At 34.5% G+C, this 18,108-nt stretch overlaps 1 pseudogene; it reads right to left on the bottom strand.

Moving 5' to 3' along the window:
• Positions 1-241: 241 nt before the first annotated feature.
• Positions 242-8,943, bottom strand: LOC145522459 (AP-1 complex subunit sigma-2 pseudogene; annotated as a pseudogene).
• Between the last annotated feature and the right edge of the window lie 9,165 nt (positions 8,944-18,108).

Genomic DNA, 18,108 nt, shown 5'->3' with positions numbered 1-18,108 from the left:
CCAGAAAAAGTAACTTTTTTTTCCTGCATTCATTCTAACTCATACTTAAGTCCCTTGTTATCACTTGATTAACCAAAGTTCCCTATCAAAAGAAAAATAGTGTAGGCCTGAATGAAGCAGCTTAGCAGAACAGTAATACTGACAAGACATCATCTTACACCGTTAGCTAACATGGACATGAAGGCAGTGACCATCTACAGTGTGTGAAATGCCACAAGAAGACATCAAGAGGGGAGGAGAGTTATGTCAGTCCAGTTTCTTCAGAAACACTACGTGGGGTTTCAGCTTCCTCCTGCAGTAGATCAGGCTGCTCAATTGGACATTCTTCTTGGATATTTCCTGAACTTCTCCTCCCAAAAGAAACTCATCCAAAATAAAATAAGCCTTCTCAAAATTAAAAATGGTATGAAGTTCCACACTGCCACAATAACTTGTCAAGTAATTCCACATAACGATGAACTATTTCCAGGGTAATTAGTTCATTGTCCTGATCCTCAATAGCACAGCAAAAATACAGACTGGCATATCTTTCGTAAACAAGCTTCAGATCTCGCCACTCAAGAAAGCTGCACATTTTAGGTTTCCGTGCTAAAACGGTTTGAAGAAGTTCTCTTGTGATCTTTTTCTTTTCTTTGTCTGATAATGGGACACACCATCTCTGCAGTCGAAGCTTTCCCTGACGACTAAAGAGCAACCAACATAAACTGCATGGCGGCCGCGGGGCGCGCGCGCGCGGCAGGGCTTGGCCTCAGCAGCAGTGGCGGCGACTGAGGGGCTGCCCCTGTCGCTGAGCTGAGGAAGAGAAGCCGTTTTGCTGTCACTTTATAGATTATTTTTAGGAAATACAGCGTTCTTAAAGTCTCTTGTATTTTTAGATGACTGTGTTTCTAAGTCTTTAGGAAAGACCTTTGTACTGTTGGAGAGGTCAGCTATTAGAATGCTTGGCACTCCCATTGCTACGTCTGAAGGAATAGCCCTTAACCAACTGAATGTACAATGAATAAGTTGGTATGTTAAATATGTGACCATAATCCTTCCGTGCTGATTGACTGGATAAGAATAAGCATGTGACTCAAGGGGTTCCCTGTCATAATCCATTCTTGGTCAATTAGTTTCATTCTCTAAGGAATTTGAGTTAAAGAATATTGGGTAAATATTTACAGCTGAAACGGAGAGATCATTACATAAAGCGGAGTTGGCCAAGTGGTGCAGACCATGTTTAAAAATCATAGTTGACTATTTATGGAGCATGCCATGTCCAAGTGACTAGAACTCTCTGCTTGATAGCTTGTATCATTTGTTTTATTCATTTAAAGTGGATTTCTGACCCCCAGATACATTTGTTTGCATTCCATGAAGGGGAGGACATCTGAGGTGGCTGGGATGCCATCTGCAGCCTTTAGAAATTAAAGTGGTCAAAACATTGGTAATTGGGCTGGCTTTCTGGTCATTCACCTGAACACCAGAAGAAAGAAAAAGGCAGTTGCCCGGAAAAGACATTGAAATGAAATGAGCTTAACTTTGTATGAAGATTGTATTGGCTATTTTTGCTTTTGGTCAGATCAAAAGCGGTTATCCACTTTATCAGAGAATTAAAAACCCTTCAGGTGGCCAGGTTCTGACTGTTGGTACCTTACTTGAGTCCAACTCCCATGCTTTTTCCAGGGAAATGCTGAACTCCGGTGTGGTACCTGAGTGGCATGAGGTTGGGCACTGCTGAGAGCAAGTGAGAGAGACAGAGACAGAGAGCGACAGACTGGGGGGTAACATAATAGTCATGCTACTTGTTCACATAGAAAAGTCATTCTTCCTCAAGTGCCTCAGGTTCTCAGGTTTTAAATTAATATGATCTGCACAGAAACAGCCAGCGCATCATTTTGTTTCTCCTCTGCCAGTGACAGCCTGCAGTCCAGAGCCCGGTGAAAAGAGTTGAACTCTGCATGCTACAAGTACTCATTTTCTTTGAATTACTCCTTTAACTTGACCAAACAGGCTTTGGGTACCAATTGCATTTCCTTTTCTTTCCTATAATAGCTAAATTTGCTCACTCCCTTTAGGCACTTTCTTTTTCCTTTTTTATTTTTTTTAATTTGGTGAAGGAAAAGTGGTTATAATTTCAAATGAAGTTATTCAGTGGCACTTTTGTTGACTCTTGACAGAATCCTTTTTAGAAATAAATGGTGGCATTGAAAGTACACTTCCACTTCATCCACCACAGGTTACTCAATCCTAAAAAGGCTTTTTGAAATGCGGCCACTTCTTGGGGAAGCTAATTTTCTATATTTTGGTTTATTCTGAGAATGAAAGAAAAGGTATTATTCAAGGTACTCATTTCAGAAATGCCGGAAAACAAATGCTTCTTAAACCTTTACTTTTGGCATTATTGTTAAGGACCGAGTGAAGAAAAACCAATAAGCAGAGTTTCTGATTGCAAAGAGAGAAAACCATACCTCTTCTATATAGACTGTTCAAGGTATCACTACTGTAAGGAGGATTTCAGCCAGAGGCAAAACCCAAATATGTAAATCCTTTCCCAACCTGAATTATAAAATTGTTCCTATATCATTTGCTTCAGAGATTATCAATATTTTAATATGAGAAAAAAAAATCACAAATATTTATAATTCTGCTTTCCATATTACCAAACTAGAGTTCTTTAAACTGTGCCAGTGTCCGTTCTCATCTGTCACTAGATATTGTTTAAATGCCTCCGAACAGTTGATGGGGAAACTTCATTTAATAATTCTATGACTCTGTACTACTGGAAAAAATTACTGTGCCAGAGAATCATACATCATAGCTTTGCCCTTTATTAAATGATGGTGTATGTATCAAAATTGGTTTCCAGTTGAACAGTTTTATATCTGAATTTTATATCAATCTAGCACCCACATTGGGACTCTGAGTTTAATAGTCAAAGAAATTTGGGTTCAAATCATGACTTGTAAGGGCTTCCCAGGTAGCTTAATGGTTAAGAATCCACTTGCCAATGCAGGAGCCATAGGAGATGTGGTTTCGATCCCTGGGTTGGGAAGATCCCTGGGAGGAAGAAATGACAACCCACTCCAGTGTTCTTGCCAGGATAATCCCATGGACAGAGGAGACTGGTGGACTATAGTCCATGAGGTTGCAAAAGAGTCGGACATGACTGAGCGTGCACACATGCACATGACGTGTAAATTTCTAGTTGTCTGTGGGTGAGTTAACTTGATCTCTCTGCCCCGCAGGCCTGTGATGAATGTTGGGTAGATATTTATAATGTTTACTATAAGTAATATTTGTAATCTTCAGCTATATAATAAAATTAGTATGTTTATGAAACATCTGAGTATAAAGTACAGAAATTCTAGTTCTTTATAACCTGAAGATAACAGTGACCTGAACATAAGTAGATTTTGAGGTTGTTTTTCATATCTAATTCATCAAATACTTAGCTTTTTGTACACTCTTTAAGATCCTTTAACTTATCCAAGGTCATACACTATAGAAATAAAAGCAAAACTAAAATTTAGTACTCAACAGGCAGAGGATTAAAGATAGAATTATTAACTTAAAATATAGATTATTAGAAAATATTCATAATTAAGTACATAGAGAATTAATATGAAGAATGCAAAGCAAATTGTGAGCAATCTGAGGCAAAAAGACTAGGGTGTATCCAATTATTTACCCCTAGCCTACCAAAAAGAGAGAGAGAAAAAAAGAGAAAGAAAGAAGGAAGGGAGGGAGGGAAACACAGAATATGGATAATAAACAAATTATGAGATGATAAATTTAAGCCTTAATATATCAGTATTTACCCCATATTTAAACTGATTAAACCTTGAATAAAAATAAATTAATTAAAATACAGATAATGTGGGGAGAAGATTTAAACTAGAATTTCAAGTAATCAGGAAGCATATGAAATGATTTTCATTATCTGCTTAGTCATAAGAGGAATATAAACACACATGAATATCAGATATCATTAAGTAACAGATTGCTAAAATTAAAAACATTCCATTGTCAAATGTTGGTGAGAATGTGGATCAATTGGAATTCATCTCAAGTTAATTGATTACTTTGGAGAGGAGGGGAGGATCAGTACCTGGAATGAATTATGAAAGACTTCCAGTATGCTGGTAATATTCTATTTACTGATCTCAGTAGTAATTACATGGGCTGTTAATGAAAAGCATTAATCTGTGTACTTATGGTATGCATATTTCTAAAGATGTTTGGTAGAAATAATCAATTCTTTTTACTGGTAAGCTTAATATTCCCACCAGGAAATATAGTAAAACTATAATTTACAGATTTATTGCAACACACACTATTGCAAACTTTACACACTATTACAAACTTGAGATTGAGGTTGCAAATTTGAATTCCTTTAAATATTTCTGGAAAGGATAAAATTGTGGTAAATGACTAAAAAAAGTGGAAATGAATATGAAAAGACCTATTTAAGGAATTTATGGTGTTGTTTAATGTAGTAGGTAGTATTGAATTTCATTTTTATGTGCCAGGTAGGTAAATGCCAGAAAAAATAATTATCTAAAACTTCAAAAAGTTTGTGACCTTGAATTTCAAAATCAGTTCTGGTTATGTGACCTTTCAAAATTCTATCATGTCCTAATGCTAGAGAAAATGAAATTTATGAATAACTTCTCTTAGTACATTTGCAACAGTTCTTTCTTATGAATATAATGCCTCTCCTTTTTTATCATTCAGATCTTAAACCTTAGTCCTTTCATCCAGAATAACCTTTTTCTGTCTCCTAAATGTATAATCCTTCCTACTTTTGCATTTGTCCCCAAAACTAATTGTCATAGAACTTCACTAATGCTTTTTATGGGTTTATCTGTTTTCCCAAAACAGTAAAGTCTTTGAAAACAGGGACTGCATCAACCATGAATACACTTTTAATCCCTATGATTAGAGCGGAATACATATACCTATCCTAAATATATTTATTGAACAGTGAATAAATGAATCAAGTTGATGTTAGCCTATGGCTAATAAATGAGATAGTGGAGTTTCTAAATTGTGAAAGCAATTTCAGTAAATATCTCCACTGAGACCATATTTACAAATAACAATCAAATTGTTCTTGTTGGTTAGTTGCTAAGTCGTTTACGACTCTTTCGCGACTCCATGGACTTTAGCCCGGCAGGCTCCTCTGTCCGTGGAATTTCCCAGGCAAGTATGTTGTAATGGTTGCCATTTCTGAGGTAACAGCTTTTACTGGAAGTGGAAATATGAAGTGTCCATAGCCCATGTAATGTAAGTGTAATATGTCGAAAACAACTTTGCTAGAGTTACTTTTTCTTTTTTTTGTTTTAACTTCCAGACTTAACACTTCAGTTTAGTTACTGCTTTCACAGCAAATAGTTTTTATATATATTCAGATTTTTCCAATCAGACTTTTCTCTTTCCGAGTCAGTTTTTGGTACAGAAAGGCACATACCATCTTTGTTTAGTTTATTGAAAGTATCAAAGTTTCAAACCATGTTTAGATTGGATAGTTTTTTGCAGACTCCTCTCTGAAATACTTTTTTCCTTTTCCCTGATTATCATAATGTATTTAGTTTAATCCCTAAATAATAACTTCTCATCATTTTCTTGTTTAGTAAATACATACCATTGCTTCTTAATATAACATAATGGTTAGAGCTCCTAATTACCAGTGAGTGTTTTGACATTACATATCATATCCTTAGAATTGAAATATTTCAGTATCTATTTCCACTTAAAGAAGCCAGTAGAGCTCATATTACGTATGTTTGCTCTCTTTCTCTCCATTCTTCCTATATAGGAATACACACACACTTACATTTCTGTCTGTCTACCTATAATTTCTCCCAAAGAAAGCAAAGTTATTATAAAAATTAAATTTTCCTGAATGTATCATTAAAACTGAAGAGGCCATTCTTGAATATGTACTCAAGGACTTCCCAAAAGTATGAATGATTGTTGTTAGAGGAAGTGTATTCCTCTGATGCAGCAATAATTTGCCTTCCAACTCTAATTGTTTGTTTGGATTTTATTTCTTTCCATAAATGAGGTAATGAGATTTAGAGACTGAAGGACAGAAATTTAATTGACAATGCAATAAACAGACATCTAAAGTAAGTTTTCACAAAATGATACCACCACTCATTGAAAATTTCAACTATATTTAGAAGGAATATAAGTGGTTACCTTTTGCAATAGTCTATGAAATTTAGTACCTTCTGAGAATTCCTTTCAATCAGTATTAAACAAAAGATCTTTTAAAAGAAGTGAAGATTAGCAATTATGTTCTGTGATTTCCAATACTCCTTTACCACTTCTCCTGTGGGCCAGATGATGTATCTGCACACATCAGGGTAAATTCACAGAATGTAATATAAACTGGCTAAGTTTCATTAGAGCAGAACAGGGAAGATTTTTTTGAAAACAAAATATATTTTAGTTTAACACATGCACTATTTTGCCAGAGAAATACTGTCATTGATGTGGTAGTGCAACTCTAATTCAGATAATATATTTGGTTATATTTTATCTCCAGTTGTTTATATTCTCCTCAACTTAATATTAAAAAGTGATGAGAAGTTTTATGCTACTATGATTCAAATAGTGACAACAAAGGCTATTATGATGAAAGCTGCCCAGTTAAAAAAGTACCATGCCCCAGTATATGGTACAATATCTCTTGAAACAATTACTTGGTACAAAACATCTTGCAGTTCTTTGAGATTTGCTAATAAAAAATTTGAACTATAGAAATAACTTTATTGTAAAAGAGAACAAGTTTGCTAATTTATATGTTTTTTTTTAATTTAAATTTTTTAGCATTATTTTCTTGGTCTTAGTATGCCACTAGACTTTTCCAATATACATATATATATTATATACTATTATATATTGATATTATATTTATTATTTATTACACTAATCTTTAGTATATATTCTTTTAAAATCATTTGATTGATTATTTAAACAGAAGTCTACTTTAGGGGCCAAATGATTTAAAAAGGAGCATGACTACATGTTGGGCTTCCAGGTGGCACTAGTGGTAAAGAACCTGCCTGCCTATACAGGAGAGGTAAAAGATGAGGGTTCAATCCATGGGTTGGGAAAATGCCCTGGAGTAGAAAATGGCAATCTACTCCAGAATTCTTGCCTAAAAAATCCAATGGATAGAGGAGCCTAATGGGCAACAGTCTATTAGACTTGCAAAAAGTCAGACATGACTGAAGCAACTTAGCACAATCATGACTACATCTTATAATAATTTTGTCACATGCATCATTTAAGTTTTATTTTTCTGGACTATATATATATGTATATATATACACACATATATATACATATATATATATTTTATTTCTGTCTCAATTTCAGTTTTCATATTTTTTTTTCAGGAAATCTGCCATCTCTAGAGCCAGATGGCACCTTACCCTTTGGCTTCACTAGACATTTTTTTTTTTACTTTGAACAGAGACCATTTTAAATGATTAAATGATGTATGCCATTGCCTCATTTTGCTTCAGATTTTCATGTCCATCTAGTTATTGTCTCATCTGTGAAGTTGGCCAGAGTTATTCAACAGAGCTCATATGAAATGTGTTGATGATCTTAGTGTCTGTGGGAATGGATACAACCCTTTGGACTAACCATAATTCTCCACATTAGCATGATTTCCATAGACCTAGAATTACTAATCACTTCTCATAGAATTTTTTGTACATGGCTATAATTAGTCACATTGTAAGTTATGGTAGAAACTATTAAGATAGTGGTTTTGCTTCTAAAACATAGATATACAATCAGTGAAGCTGGATGCTACCTCTTTAATTAGGTATTTATCTACTTTTCAGAGGAAATAAAATAGACAAAAACCTTTTTTTATCACCTTAAATATTTTAAGTGTCGGCACTGCCAAAAGTGTAATAAAGTATGGTACAGAATTACTTTACAGAATTGCTTTATAAATCCTTGATTTTAATTATTTAAACACATCAATAATAATTTAGCTTATTGTAAATAGTATATTTTTCTCCCTCCCCAAAATCTTTTGCTAATATTTAAGGCAAGACTACATATGTATATACTTTTGCTAAGACTTATAGAAGCACCAGTGATAAATGAGACTGAAACAATAATTACAATGGGAAATTCTATTCTTTGCAATCCAAAAATTTTACCCTTGTTCCTCAAACAAATATTATTTTGTAGTCTTCTAGTCAGGATTCCTCATTTGGCTCTACTATGTTAAAATAACAAATCCCCTCATGCAGAAAGATGGCTCAGTAGCATTTATGTTTAGTTATAATTTGTTGAAAGACTATTGTTTTCCTGATGTTTTATCATATACAAGTGGGATACTGTTGGTTTGAGCAACAATGAAAAGCCAATATCACACTCCAGGATCTTGCTGCCTGTAGAATGGTAAACAATAGAAACTATGCATTTATTCTTGGCAGTCTTTGAAAAATACCTTGGAGAATTTCTGTAGCATTATGTACTGTAAACTTCAGTGAAACCACAGACTAAAAAGTGATTTTCATAGGCTTATTGTATTCAAAATTTATTGTATGTTATTCAAATAACAAACTTTTATGCTGATATTTGTGATATCCCTAATGACAAGATAATGCAATATCGAGTAAAGTCACTACAATTATACAGGAGAAGTGTAGCCTACTGACAGGCTTACTAGGTAAAATGTAGGACCATAAAATTTATTAATAGGGAAACTGAATTATAACAGGACCTAGAATGCTGCTGCATAGCACAATTTTCTGGACCGTTCCCTGTATAGTCACACCTTCTAATTTATTAGCATCTGCTTTCGTGATGGTCATCTGATCAAACACCCCCTGTTCAGCTTTTTTGAAACACACTTTAATACAGTACTGCTGCTCACCATTGGAACTGCCACTTGACCCATACAAGCGTCCACCTGATCTTCATGTACGGGGCATTCCCTGGCATAGAAATGGCATTCTCAGCCTTTCCTTGTAACAAAGGGATAAGAAGGGAAGACACAGATTGGCAAAACAGAAGGAAACAGGTCATGTCCCTGCATCTGCCAAGAAGAAGCCCAAAGGATTATATTGGCAGTGAGTATCATCTTCCAGAGTAAAGTTGCAGCGTGGTAAACAGTGGCATGCATTTTACTGCTGAAGGGAATTATTTTTAGAGGAATTTTAGCAGCTTATACAAACTGTGTTTTACTTGCTTCTGTGAGGTGAATGATTTATTTCAAAGGTTAGCTAAGGTAGAGTGGGTGTTGATGCTTATTGAATGTCTCTAGTAGACCAAACATTGTCTTAGGAATGAACATAGATTTTTCAGTAACGCTTATCTCAACTCTGCCAGGAAGGCATTTTCATTCCATTTTACCAATGAGGATATCTACTTCTATCAACTTGCGTTACTCTCTGTAGCTCAGGATAATATATCTTCATCTTATTCAGAGGGCTTCCCTGGTGGCTCAGTGGTAAAGGACTTGTCTGCCAATGCAGGAGACGCAGGTTCAATCTCTGGGTGGGAAAGATCCCCTGGAGAAGGAAATGGCTATCCACTGCAGTATTCTTGCCTGGGAAATCCCATGGACAGAGGAGGCTAGTGGGCTATAGTCCATGGGGTTGCAAGAGTTGGGCATGACTTAGCAACTAAACCCCCACCACATTTTGATAGGTGTGAGGTGGCATCTCACATAGATTTGATTTTCATTTCTGTGATGATTAGTGATGTTGAGTATCTTTCATATCGCTGTTTGACATCTATGTCTTCTTGAGAAAAAATACCTGTTCATGTCCTCTTTCTGTTTTAAATGGGGTTGTTTGTTTTTGATATTGACTTGTATAGGTTCTTTGTATATTTTGGATATTAATATTTTACAGACATATTGCTTGCAAATATCTTCTCACATTAAATTAGCTGTCTTTTCTTTTTATTAATGGTTTCCTTCACTGTGCAAAATGATTTTTGTTTGATGTAATTCAACTTGTATAATTTGCTTTTGTTTCCCTTGCCTGAGGAGACAGATCCAAAAATATTATTATAATTAATGTCAAAGAACATACTGTTTATGTTTTCTTCAAGGAGTTTTATGGTTTCAGATCTTAAATCAAAATTTTTAATTCACTTTGAGTTTACTGCTTATTTGGTATGAAATCTAATCCAGTTTAATTTTTTTTGCATGTAGCTCTCAAGTTTTCCCAGTACTATTTATTGAAGAGCCTTTTTCCACATTACATATATTCTGCCTCCTTTGTCATAAAGTAATTGGCCACATACATGTGGATCTTTTCCCTGTACTCTTTATTCTGCTCTCTTAATTTATGTGTCTGTTTTTATGACAGTACTATTCTGTTTTGGTGACTATAGCTTTGTATTATAGTTTGAAAACAGACAGCATGATGCCTCTGGCTTTGTTCTTTCTTCCCAAGATTGTGTTGCCTATTTGGGGTCTTTTGTGTTTCTATTCAAATTCTAGAATTATTTGTTCTAGTTCTGTAACATATACCTTTGGAATTTTTATGGGAATCACAATGAATTTGTAGTTAGCTTTGGGTAGTATAGCTATTTTAACAGTAGCAATTCTTCTGATCCCAGAGCACAGTGTATCTTTCCATTTATTTGCATTATCTTCAATTTCTTTCCTCAATGTCCTACAGTTTTCAGAGCACAGGTCTTTCACCTCCTTAGTTAGATGTTTTGCTAAGTTTTTTCTTTTTGATGCAACTGTTTTCTTAACTTCTCTTTCTGATAGCTCATTATTATATAAAAATGCAACAGATTTCTGTGTATTGGTTTTGTATACTGCATCTTTACTGAATTCATTTATTTCATTTATTCATTCTAACAGTTTTTGGTATTGTCCATATATAGGATTTTCCATATATAGTATCATATAATCTGCAAAAAGTGACTGATTACTTCTTCCTTTCCAATGTGGATTCTTTTAATTCTTTTTCTTGTATGATATCTGTGGTGAGGACTTCGAAAGCTATGTTGAGTAAAAGTGGCAGGAGTGGGCCTCCTATCTTGTTTCTAATCTTATAGGTAATGCTTTCAGCTTTTTACTGTTGAGTATGATGTCAGCTATAATTTTGTCACATATGGGCTTTCTTACATTGCAGTATGTTCCCTCTGTACCTGCTTTGTTGAGAGGTTTTTTTTTTTTAAATCATGAATGGATGTTAATTTTATCTAAAGCTTTTTCTGCATCTATTCAGATTATCATATGATATTTATTCTTCAATTTGTTAATTGATTGAATTCTGAATATAATGAATCCTTGCATCTCTGGGATAAATTCCACTTGATACTGATGTATATTGATGAATTCAGTTTGTAACATTTTGTTGAGGATTTTTGTATCTATATTCATCAGGGATATTGGCCTGTAATTCTCTTTTTTTGTAGTGTTTTTAATCTGGTTTTGCTATTAGTGTGATGCTCGGCTCATAGAATATTTAGAGGGATTCCTTCTTCAATATTTGTTTAGTAGAAGAGATGTTAATTCTTCTTTAAATATTTGGTAGAATTCACCTGTGAAACCATCTGGTCCTAGACTTTTGTTTGTTGGGAGTTTTTGTTTTTAATTTCTGATCCAATTTTATTACTGATAATTAGTGTTCATAACTTCAATTTCATTCTCATATGAATTAGAATATTATACACTTCTACGAATTTATTCATTTCTTTTAGGTTGTTAATTTTACTGACATGTATTCATCCATAGTAATCTCTTATGATCCTTTGTGTTTCTGTGGTGTCAGTTGTAATTTCTCCTCTTTGTTTCTGATTTTGTTTTTTGGGGTTCTCTTTTTTCTTGATGTATACAGATAAAAGTTTATCAATTTTGTTAATCTTTTGAAAAACCAGCTTTCAGTTTCAGCAATCTTTCCTGTTGTTTTTTATGTCCACTTTATTTTATGTCCACTCTGATGCTTATTATTTGTTTACTTCTGTTAACTTTGGGTGTTGTTCATTTTTCTTTTCCTAGTTCCTATACTCGTAAGTTTGGATTGTTTATGTGAGCTGTTTCTTGCTTCCTGAGGTAGGCTTATATTGCTATAAACTTTCCTTTGAGAACTGCTTTGCTGCATCCCATAGGTTTTGGATCATTGTGTTTCCATTTTCATTTGTATTCATTATTTTTTAATTTCCTCTTTGGTTTCTTCAGTGGACGTTTATGTTGTTTGGTAGTGTGTTGTTTAGACTTGATGCATTTGTGTTTGATGCAGCTTTTTCCTAGTAGTTAGTTAACTTCTAGTCTCATAGCATTGTGTTCAGAAAAGATTCTTGATATAATTTCAGTCTTCATGTATTGAATATTTATTGAGATTTGTTTTGTGACCTAGCATGTACTCTATGCTGGAAAATGTTCCCCATGAACTTAAAAAGAATGTGTATTCTGCTGTTTTTGAATGAAATGGTCTGTAATTATGTATTAAGTTCATCTGGCCTAATATGTCATTGAAGGCTATTGTTTCCTTACTGCTTTCCTGTCTGTATAATCTGTCCTTTGATGTCAGTGGAATGCTAAATTTCTCTACTATTATTGTTTTACTATCACTTTCTCCTTTTATGTATGTTCATTTGTTTTATACATTTAGGTGCTTCAGTGTTCAGTACATATATATTTACAATTGTTGCATCTTTTTGTGGGACAAATCTCTTTATCATTATGTAATGACCTTCTTTGTCTTTTGTTACATTTTTTGCTTTAAGGTCCATTTTGAAGAAAAAAAAAAGTCCATTTTGTCTTTATAATTATAATACATAATGATAAAATTAAAATTTTATAATTGTTTTACACTTCCTACTAACTTTATAAGTGGTTGGTTTACTGCTTTTACTGTATATTTGCCTTAACTAGTGAGATTTTTTCCTTTCATAATTTTACATTTCTTGTTGTTCAGTTGCTAAGTCATGTCCAACTCTTTGCAGCCCCATGAACTGCAGCATGGCAGGCTTCCCTGTCCTTCACTATATCCTTGAGTTTATTCTAACTCATGCCCATTGAGTCAGTGATGTTATCTAACTGTCTCATCTTCTGCTGCCCTCTTCTCGTTTTGCCTTCAATCTTTCCCAGAATCTGGGTCTTTTCCAGTGAGTCACCTCTTTACATCAAGTGGCTAAAATATTAGAGCTTCAGCTCCAGCATTAGTCCTTCCAATGAATATCTGGGGTTGATTTCCTTTAGGATTGACTGGTTTGATTTCCTTGCAGCCCAAGGGACTCACAAGGGTCTTCTCCAACACCATGATTCAAACTCATCTAGTCTTTGGTGCTCAGTCTTCTTTATGGTCCAACTCTCACATCTGTACATGAGTACTGGAAAAAACCATAGTCATTTCTTTTTTGCTTAGAGAAGTCCATTTAGCACCTCTTGTAAAGCAGGTTTGTGGTGCTAAAGACTTTTAACTTTTGCTTGTTCATAAAATTCTTTATTTCTTCTTCAATTTTGAATAATAACATTGCCATCTGCAGTATTCTTGATTATAGGTTCTTCTGTTTAATCACTTTGAATATTTTGTGCCATTCCTTTCTGGCCTGCAAAGCTTCTTGTGAAAAGTCAGCTGAAAGTTTTATGGGATTTCCCTTGCATGTAACTGTTTGTCTTTCTCATTCTGTTTTTAAAATATCTCTTTTTACTTTCTTTTTTTTTCCCCCATTTAATTATAGTGTATATTGGTGTGAACCTCTTTGGGTTAATTTTATTTGGAACTCCCTGTAGTCTCTGAATCTGGATATATGTTTCTTTTTCCAATTTAGAAAAGTTTTCAGCTGTTATTTCTTCAAACAAGTTCTCTGCCCTTTTCTCTCTCTTTTCTTTTCCTGGGATCCCAGCAGCATAAGTGTTAGTACACTTGATATTGTCTCAGATCTCTTAAACTAACCTCAACTTTTTAAATTCATTTCCTTTGCTCTGTTCATCTTGGGTGACTTTTACTACTCTGTCTTTCAGGTTGCTTCTCCATTCCTTTCTATTATCTAATCCACTGTTGATTTTTTCTAGTTTTTTTTTTTTTTAATTTCATTTATTGTATTCTTTATCTCTGTTTGGTTCTATTTTGTATTTTCTAACTTTTTTTTTTTTTTACATTCTCATTTGCTCATTCATTCTTCTTATAAATTCATTGACCATCTTTTTGATCATTACCTTGAACTTTTTATTGGATGGATTGCTTTATTGCACTTTAGTGCTTTTTCTTATTATAAGAAGGTTTGTCTTATTCCTTCATATTTAACATGTTTCTGTCTTTTCATTTTGCCCAATTCTTTATGTTTATTTCTGTTAGGTAGGTTTTTTTTTTTACATTCCGTGAGCTTGGAAAAGTTGTCTAACCCAGGCTTCTTTCAAGCTTCTGCACTGGGACTCAAAGCACGTGAAATTTTGCATGTATCCTTTAACATATCATTGACTGGGGGATTTTTCAGAAACTAATGCCCATGGCTGGCAATTTATTACATAAGTGAATACCAAAACATCTCTGATCAATAACATCTGGGTGACAAAAGATGTATTAATAAGTCTCTGGTCAATAATTTGCTAAGAGTGAACTCTCTGTTTCATGTAACCCTCTGGATCTTCAAAACATGAACCTTGTTGGTTTTCAAAGCTGGATGTTCTTTTGGTTCATCCTCACAGTGCAGCACCCCTGGAATTGAGAGCCCAGTGTGAGACTTGGAGCCCTCACTCCTTGGGGCGTACCTTTGCTATTGTGATACTCCTATTTGTGGGTCATCAGCCCAGGGGTGTGAGTCCTGACTAGATTGCATCTCAAGCTCTCCTCTATTTTTCTCATGGCTCTTTCTTTATGTCTTTGGTAATGGAAAATATTTTCTTCTAGTCTTTGTGTTGTTCTCATAGATAGCTGCTCTGTAAGCAATTGTGATTTTGGTATGTCTGTGACAGGGAGTAATTTCAGAGTCTTCATACTCTGCAGTATTGGTCATCTCAGAGATTTCTTGGTCTTAAGGTAAATATATGTTTAACATTATGAGAACTGCCAAACTCTTCCTAAGAGATTGTACTGTGTTACATTCCCACCAGAAATGAGTCATAGTTGCTCCAGCTCCTTGCCAGCATTTGACATTGTAAATTTATGTATGGCTGTGGGCACACATGTGCTTTTGTTCATCTGTTTTCCCTAGTCAAATGGCAGTCAGGGGTATTTGATTAAGTCTGGATGACTATCTAAATTTTTTTCCCACATTTTATTGGTTCTGTTTTGTGTTTTGTTTTTTCTGTACTATGAGAGTGTGTTATATAATATCAGCGCTAATTATTGTCATATGTTTTGCAAGTATTTTCATCTAGTCTAGGTTTTTCTTTAAATTTCTTTTGAAGAGCAAAATGTTTTACTTTGATGAAGTCCATTATTTTTTATGATTAGTGCTTTTTGTATCTTTTCAAAGAAACATTTACCTAAACAAGTCACAAAATTTTTCTCATTTTTTGGCAACAAATTTTATAGCTTAAGTGTAACGTTTATGTTTATCATCCATTTGTTTGGCATATAATAGGAAATATGAGCCATGAGCAGAATTCTGAAGGACAAGATATGTTCTATTTAATACTTGGATCTTATATATTTCTTATATAAAACAATAAAATAGTAGCACCTTTCATATTAAAAGGTGAAAGTTGCTATGAAAGCAACTTGAAATTAATTCATCTAAATGTGTTGGTGATTCATTGGGGCTTTTTGCATATTGGTTTGGAGTTTTTCCTTTAGCATATATGAAAGGCAATGCCTACTGCTGCTTCTAAGTCGCTTCAGTCGTGTCCGACTCTGCGCGACCCCATAGACGGCAGCCCACCAGGCTCCCCCGTCCCTGGGATTCTCCAGGCAAGAACACTGGAGTGGGTTGCCATTTCCTTCGCCAATGCATGAAAGTGAAAAGTGAAAGTGAAGTTGCTCAGTCGTGTCTGACTCTTAGCGACCGCATGGACTGTAGCCTACCAGGCTCCTCCATCCATGGGATTTTCCAGGCAAGAGTACTGGAGTGGGTTGCCATTGCCTTCTCTGAAGACAATGCCATTTCTTTATAAATTTAGCAAACTCCTAACTAGCTTATGTATACTTCCAGAATGATTTCTTTAGTTGCCTTTAAATTGATTTTGACTTTAAATTAGTTTTACCCTGCTCTGGAAATTTTAAAAATATAGTTCTAAGTAAAAGGACATTTGAGCTAATTTTACCACTGACCCTATAATTGTTGTGTACGTGGAATACTAAACTCTGTTTCAATTTTTTAACCAGCAAAATAGAGATGTTGAATGGAAGAAGTGAAACATTGTATAAGAAAGCATCTAAAGAGTATAAAATGCTCTAATGATAAGGGTGACTATGATGATGATGATAATCTTGTTTAAATTCCAACTATTCTGTCATTCTAAGCATGTCTGCTGGAATAATCTTCCAGGTTGAAGCTTTAAGCCATTCCATAATTCACTGCCTTCCAATAAGTATCAAGTTCTCAACAGATGTCCACAGACTATAGCCACCTGCTCTATCTTCTGCTGTACCCTTTTATAGCTTACTGTATTCACACCTAGATGCATTTCTTCTTTTCCTCCTTCTTTTCATTCTTGGTATCCTCAAGCAATTGTCACTCTAATTATACTGTGAGTTTTCCCAGGCAATCAAACTGTAAGAATATGTGGAATAGAAGTAATAGAGCTTTAAACATTTCTTATGGTGGTCTGGCGGAGAAGGCCATGGCATCCCACTCTAGTACTCTTGCCTGGGAAACCCCGTGGACAGAGGAGCCTGGTAGGCTGCAGCCCATGGGGTCGCGAAGAGTTGGACACGACTGAGCGACTTCACTTTCACTTTTCACTCATGCATTGGAGGAGGAAATGGCAACCCACTCCAGTATTCTTGCCTGGAGAATCCCAGGGATGGAGGAGCCTGGTGGGCTGCCGTCTATGGGGTCGCACAGAGTCGGACACGACTGACGTGACTTAGCAGCAGCAGCAGCATGGTGGTCTGGAGAGTGAAGTTTCTACTACACTGATGAAGCTGAGGAGAATTTTGATTGTTATTGATACTTTCAACCTTTTGACTGATTTATAATTTTTTGTGTCTATTTGTTTCCACATCTTTAGATACGGGTTAATGATTGTGTTTTAGAAATGCTTTGATAGCTATTGGTAAAGAGTTGTATATAAGTGCAAAGTATTTTTGTCTTTCTGTTGATTGCATCTTAGAATTTTGCACAGCTTGAGAAAATATGTCTTTTCAAGGCGTTTTTATCCTAAGCTAGCTTTGCTTCTCTATACCCTGGTATTGAAGAAAAGCCTTCATTTTCAACAGTGCCTCTTTGAAGAAAATATGGACTGAAAAAAAAAAAAGAAGAGTAGTTTATCAGAAAGTATTATATTCCCAGTTGAAAAATGATTTGTAGCAGGACACATAAATATTTCAATCACTTAAAATACCACACTGAAAACTGTCTGTGAGATCAATGCCTATTGAAAGAATCCAGCAAGTTCTTTGTGTGTGAGTCATCATTTCCTCCACATATTTTAAGATATTGTCCACAGAAACTTGTGTCTAGTGCTTACAAAGTTCCAATGGGTATAGATTTTATGTCAAATGAAAGTAGCATTGATGTTGCCAAAGTGTAATAGAATTTTGTTCTGTTAGCAAGAAAAGCAAGAATAGAATGAAAATAATCCTTTAGCATAAGTAAAAGAAATTAGCTGCTTTATTTTTAAATCATTCTCAGATCTTATATTACATATTAATTTCTTTTTTATCTTATAATGTCTCTGTTCTCTTTTCTTTAGTCGTAGTTTTTTATTCTTTTTCCCCACTGTTTTATTCACTTTTTCATTAATAAAGTATAAACACTTCCTATGTTTGAATACTAAGCTACTTAATGAGTTTTCACTAAATACTTTTAGATCAGTTGTTTTTCTCATTGTTTATAAAAGAATGAAGCTATTAATTTTTCAGAATATTTTGAGTATTTTTATATAATTAAGCACAATATATATTGTAATCTCTATATTGAACTTTGAGAGAGAGAGAAAGAGAAATCATAGTCAATCTTAATCAGTTGCTACTGAGATTTTAAGATTTTTAGTTTGATCTCACTTGCTTT

Source organism: Giraffa tippelskirchi, chromosome 10 (assembly GCF_054371585.1).
Source record: "Giraffa tippelskirchi isolate mGirTip1 chromosome 10, T2T-mGirTip1v1.2.pri, whole genome shotgun sequence".
In the NCBI taxonomy this organism is placed as follows: Eukaryota; Metazoa; Chordata; class Mammalia; order Artiodactyla; family Giraffidae; genus Giraffa; species Giraffa tippelskirchi.
This window is presented reverse-complemented; position numbering and strand designations above follow the sequence as displayed.